General features: G+C 42.5%; 1 protein-coding gene across 1 annotated transcript in view; it reads left to right on the forward strand.

Moving 5' to 3' along the window:
* Positions 1 to 6,767, forward strand: part of SBNO2 (strawberry notch homolog 2) — a 2,660,605-nt gene that overhangs the window by 1,715,367 nt on the left and 938,471 nt on the right. The gene's annotated exons all lie outside the window — the stretch shown is intronic.

Below are 6,767 nucleotides of genomic sequence, written 5' to 3' on the forward strand. Positions count from 1 at the left end.
TCCGCCACCCTTTCATCAAAACAAGCTGTGGTACTCTCCCACACCAAGAATACTGCAACATAGGAATAGAAGGACATGGAATAGTTGTGTAAAATCTTAACATAACCATAGATGTCCTTCTCTTCCATGTTGCAGTATTCTTTCCCACCCACCATTCCCCCTCTCAGACTCTACCAGTCTGACTGTTCCCTGATACCTCTCTCCATTATGGAAGAGACCCAGTACCTTTTACATGTCACCTTTGGCAGCCTATCCTGTTGGGCCATCTACTTTACTTGCTTGGCTTCAAGTTCTGAGGATTGTGCGTGCTGACGTCACATTTAAGGTCCCTGGTTTATGGCCCTACGTGTGACATCCCATGCAGCTGCAACAGCCAAGCTGAAGCTTTTGTATAGGAGCCAATGTACGAGTCGCCTGAAGGCAGGAAATCCCCACACCAGGAATACTGCAACATGGAAGAGAAGGACATCTATGGTTATGGTAAGATTTTACACAACTATTCTATCTTCCAGTTTTGCTTAATAATATCACATATCCCACACACATTGTTACTGTAACGTAGCATTACCTTGGGTCTTTTATCATACTTATTAGATGGCTTCAACTTGTCTCCCTGCTGTTCTTTATTATCAGAAACCATAGTTCAGGCCCAAGCTTCCCTGTTAGATATTAGTGTTCTTAGTTTTTTCTAAATTTTCCTTTGAAATACCCCTTTTCCTTAAAATGTTCATTTAACACATTAATTTCTTTGTGAAAGTCATTATTATCTGTGCACAGCTGAGAAACTCTGTATCCTTGCCCCCTTGCATAATATTGTGAAAAGTATGCCTAGGATGCATACAACATGCATTCAAGTAATGATTTCTCCAGCATCGTTTCCTTTGCAAGGTGGTGTTTATCTTACCAGTTACACTTTTATTTAATGTGACATGTAAAAAGGCAATGGTCTCATTGCTGTACTCTACTGAAAACCTAAGAAAATCTGTAGTTTTCTCCAGGTAATCAACAAAGTTTAACACTGCCCTGTGCTCACAACAAAAAATGATCAACAAATCTGGCATAAACAATTGCAAGGGCACGGTTACAGAGTTTCTTGGCTGTGCACAGATAATGAGTTTCTCAAAGAAATTGATGTGTTAAATGAACATCGTAAGGAAAAGGGGTATTCAATGGAAAATATAGTAAAAACTAAGAACAGTATAATATCTAACAGGGAAGCTAGGGCTAGACCATCTCTCAAACATTTCCCAGATGTCCCACCCGCACAAAGGGAGGATGCAGCACTGCAAATTTCCAAGTTGATCAAAAAACTAGTCATCCAGACCAGTTAGGATTAGGCATTTATTTCAGGTTCTTTTTAGTGCCAAAGAAGACGGGGGACTTTCAACCGATTCTAGGTCTCTCTACCCTGAATGTGTTTATTGCCAAAACAAATTTCCGGATGGTCACACTCCAATCCATCTTGTCTTTCCTGCAGGAGACTGGATGTGCTCAGTTTCAGGATGCGTACTATCATATCAAAATGGACAGATGCTCTCGGAGGTTCCTCAGCTTCTTGCTGAGGACCAATCATTACCAGTTCAGAGTACTACCATTTGGTCTCACCACAACAACCAAGGGTGTACACCAAAGTGATGGGCGGTGGTGGTGGCTCACCTGTGACTGCAGGGCTTCCAGGTCTTCCCCTCCCTGGACAGTTGTCTCCTTTCCACTCTCTCCAGGCATTGACTCTGCCAAGCCAGGGACTTACTTATCCAAACCGCCCACCAGTTGGGCATTACCATAAATCTCAACAAATCCCTGTTAAAACCAGTTCAGGTTCTGGATTTCATTGGACCCTGGTTAGATACCGTTCAGACCAAGGCTTTCCTGACACCAGACAGACTTCAGTCCCTCAGACATCATGTCTTATGCATTCTTCAAGTTGTCTCCCCCAGTGGAATTTGTTTTAAGGGCGTTGGCATCCATGGCGGCCATGATCACCCTCGTACCCACAGCTTGGTTACATATGAGGGTGCTCCAATTGACTCTAGCGGTCCAGTGGCCATTTCTAGATCTACTGTTGTCCTATTCTGTTTGTCTATCGCGGGCCTGCAGGGATCCTCTTCTCTCATGAATTCAGTCCCCGGACCCTTTTCACGGTCGCCCATTTATTCTTCTCTCTCCTCTGACCACGGTGACCATGGATACCTCTCTACTCTGGTGGGGGGCATTGCTTGGGATGGACAGTTCAAGGCACGTGGTCTTCCCCGGAGACCCAGTTGCATATCAATGTCCTGGAGATAAGGGTAGTGCTATTGGCGTTGCAAGCTCCTCATGCCCATCTTCCCCTAGGGGCAATTGCCATTCAGACTGACAATATGTCTGTGGTCCGGTACATCAACAAACAGGGGGGAACCAGGTCTTATCCCCTTTGCCACAAAGTCATGAGATTGTGGGAGTGGGTGATCTCCACGAGCAGCTTTCTGGTAGCAACTCACATTCCGGGAGGTCCAACATTCTATCAGACAGGCTCAACAGATCTATCCTGATGCCTTGTGAGTTGTCTCTGAATCCTTCAGTAGCGAAACAGATCTTTGTCAAGTTGGGTCAGCCTTGCTGCAATCTCTTTGCCTCTCCTTCCAATGCGAAGAGCAGTGAGTTCTTTGCACTGAACCCCCTCGTGGGGGAGTCCCTCAGAGACTCCCTGGTTCATGCTTGGCCCTCCGGTCTTCTGTATGCTTATTTTCCACTTCCCCTGATTCCAAAGCTCATTCAGAAAGCGCAGCAGTTGGGGAGCTCAGTCATCCTTATTGCCCCCTTCTGGCCTCACCAAGTGTGATTCACTTCTCTGTGGTCTCATGTAGTGTGTCCTTCCTGGACGTTTGATCTGGTTCTGTATCTCGTTTCTCATCCCTCAGGGATTCCACATCCAGATCTGGCCAGTCTGAAGCTCACCGCATAGCTGCTCCAGTTCCCATGATTAGGACTCCCTGGTTGTCTTCTCCAGTTAATATTTTGGTAGCGGCTCATAGGTCTTCCACAAGGAAGGTTTATTCAAATAAGTGGAAACATTTCTCGATTTGGCTTCTCGGTGAGTTTGGTTCTCTTCACTGCCCCAGTTCCTGTTATCTTAGAGTTTCTGACAGGTATTTTTCAACAGGGCACCAGCTTTTCTACAGTTAAAATCCAGCTGGTGGCTATTTCTAACTTCCACATAGGGGATAATTAAACTTCTCTGGCCTCTTTTAAGCTCTCTAAAGTTTTTCTGAAGGGTACCTTTCTTCTTAGGCCACCAATCAAGGATCCTATGCCTCCTTGAGACCTTACTTTGGTCCTTCAGGCCTTGGTTTCTTCACCCTTTGAATCTACTGCTTCAGTGGATCTGCAGTTCCTGTCTTGGAAGACAGCCTTCTTGATTGCCATTACTTCAGCTAAAAGAGTATCAATTAAGCCTCCTTACATGATTTTCCATAATGACAGTGTATCTTTGCACACTAATCCTTCCATTCTGCCGAAACTGGCCTCAGAATTGAACATTAATCAAGTTATCAATCTCCCTGTCTTCTTTCTGAATTTTCAGAATAAGGGAGAGTATAAATTGCACCTGCTGGATGTTCGTAGACAATTACGATTTTACTTTCAGAGAACAAAGGCATTCTGCAAATCCGATCAACTTTTCGTTTCCTACTCTAAGCTCTTTTCAGGGAAACCTGTATCAAAGGTCACCATTGTTTGTTGGATCTCTGTGTGTACTCTTGGCATATTCCACAAAAGGATTATCTCTGCCAGGTCAAGGTGCATTCTACTAGGTCTATGGCTACTTCAGCTGCCTTTTGGTCCAGAGTTTCCTTGGATGACATTTGCTGTGAGGCTACCTGGGCGTCTTCACATACGTTCATTTCCCATTATAAATTGGATCTTCTCTCCAGAAGCAGGGCATCCTTTGGCTCCACCAAGTTACAAAATATCCTTCCATGAGGGCCTCCCAGGGTTTTTAGTAGCTGGGGACTCTGTCCCACAGGTTGAAGACCAAATGAAAACAACAATGTCAGGTAATGAAGTTTTATACTCACCATAACATTCCATCTGAGTTGTTGCTTTTTGTTTGTCTTCAGCCATCCCTCCTTCCCCTTGACATATGTGGGCTGTGTGGTGGTCTGGCTGGAAAAAACATGGCCTTTTCTTTGGGTTAACTGGTTATTTCTTATGATACTGTCTGGGTTATTGTGCCAAGGGGTAAGGCATTGAGTCAGGTTGGGATGCTATGGTGGGCAGCAAACTCTTGTCTGAAGGGGGGAAGGAGACAGGGGCATTGTGGGTAGGGGAGGAGCTTGGAGCTCGGATCCAGTGCTGGAAAAATGCAGCCGAGTCGGATCCGTGTCCCCACAGGTTGAAGACAGATGAAAAGCAACAACTCAGATGGAACATTATGGTGAGTACATAACTTTTTTTTACTAAGACGTACACAACATTTTACGTAAAACATCCAGAAGGAGACTTGCTAACTGGTTTGTTCCTTATAAGATCTCTCAACAAAGGCAGAAACACCAGATACGTATCTCCTATTTACCTTTACTCAATTCCATTGACCTGATATCTTGCAGATCCTCTGCTGTTTGAAAACCAGCCCCAACAAGTTTGACTTTCAATGAAGACAGCAGGGGAAAGCTTCCTATGTCTCTTGCATTCTGCCACAGTGCACCATTTGAGAAACTTGTTTAATTTTTTTTTTCTAAGTGCCTGGTGTTACATAAACAAGTGAATAAGAACTACAGAAGCATAGCGAGTTCACAAAATGTCTTCAAGTGAGAAGAGCTAGCATTCGAGACAGTCATGTAATATTGGCGCCAGGCAAGTTTAAAAAAAACCTTCATCGATATCTGCCTTACTACTGCATCACCACATGCTCCAGGAAGTCAGATAGTACTGCAGATTACCATAATTTCAAGCCTTCTAGTCTAGTGCCTCTGTGCGGGTCTGTAGTACAACTGAAGACCAGCCTGCAGCAAATCCAGCGAGATATTGTACTACACCGTGTCTATTCTTAAAATTATTCATTAAAACATTAAAAAAAAAAATAGCACATAAAATGTATGGTTTAATAACGGCAAAACGGTGAATATGAGAAACAAAATTAGTACCTTTCGTATAAAACAGCTTATATTAACAGTTTACAAAAAATCAAGAAAGCATTATATATATATATATATATATATATATATATATATGTATATACTCTAAACAAGTTAAAAACCTGAATACAGAGTTGCTCTGTAGTAATATGGTACAGAAATGCTTAAAATGTAATACTTGTGTCTCTCCAAAATTGTATTAAAGTGTATTTACTATGTAAGGTACACTTCCTCTGCTCTATATGTGCTGGTGCTGCTCCGAACATTAAATGAATATACGGGTCCGACTGAAAAAAAAAAGTAAACATAACAAACACAGTTCAAGCCCTATTCCAAAAGGCTGGCAGTTTGACTCATCATCGCGCATGCCCTGCACGTGATGACATCAGTGCAAACTCCAAAAAAAAAAAAAAAAAAATGGGAATTAGAGGCCACTCAGGAATTCGTGGAAGCACATTATTTTGACCTCAAAACCAGTAAATACCAAGAAATTTGGTACAGTTGAGAGGTATGTGTGTGACGCATTTTGCTGTTTCATAGTAGGGCAAAATTGGGAGGGATTAGGCAATTCCAGGACAGTCTTTTTCCATGCCATCAAAGTTTCACCTGTTCCAAGTAATGGTTTTGTGAGCCTGTAACAAAATGTTAGAGCTGCCCCCTTAATTTGGCATCATCTAGAAAAGTAGTCAAGTCTACTACTAAACTTCATATGGGGATGATGGATTGTGGTTTTCATGCTTGGCAGATCATTCTGTCGTGTTTCTAAAGACAGATTGATCTGGCTTAGAATATAAAGTGGAAGTAGCATACAAGTCCTTCAGCACAGAGTGAGCCCCTTCCTACTTCTTTGAAGGACTTCTCGGATAATGCAGAAATTCACCAGAAAAAAAAATCCTCCCTACAGGTGGCTTCCAGAATCATTTGGGAAGTTTTAAATGAAAGGATATCCTAAGGCAGGTAGTCCCATTAAAACAGATGCCAAGAGTTATAATTCTGTCCACTGCATCTCCTTTCTCAGATGTGGAACAAGCTTCACTAAAACCTACCTTAGTTATTTTGTAATAGACCTTTTATATTAGCCATTTCCTCCTCCGAATCAGGGAGGAAAGATGGGTACTTTATGGCCTACCCCACCATTGAAGGCTGTGGCAGTAAGGCACACAAAGCAAGTAATCAGTTGTTCTTAGCCTCAGTGTGGCAGAAGAATTAATCCTCCTGCCAGGTGTCTGTGGTCTTGAATTCCACTTATGGTGGTAGAATGGCCAAGTGCTGGAGCTTTAGAGATATTTTGAGTAGATAAAATTCCATACGAGTATGCCTAAGGATATCTACTTAGAAGGGGGAGTACTTTGGGGAAGGTGTATCTTGTTGAAGTGGTTAGCCTTCTTTGGTACTGAGGGCTCCAAGTCTGGATGTTTCTTTATTGCTGAAATGATTTCAGTAATGCTAGGAAAATGAATGGGTTTTAAGACCCATAGCAGGAGGCTTGATGACCAGCAGGCCAAAATTACATGGAGGAAAAAAATGCAGTTCTATTCCATTGATTTTTCACTTCTGTATAAAAGCAGTAATATTGCAGTTTGAAGAGTTTCTTTTTTCTTTCAGGTTACATCATGTATGATATTGTTTAGCTTCATTATTGCAATTGCATTC

The sequence above is a fragment of the Protopterus annectens genome, chromosome 13.part0 (genome assembly GCF_019279795.1).
Source record: "Protopterus annectens isolate FY-2018-M chromosome 13.part0, PAN1.0, whole genome shotgun sequence".
NCBI lineage: Eukaryota > Metazoa > Chordata > Ceratodontiformes > Protopteridae > Protopterus > Protopterus annectens.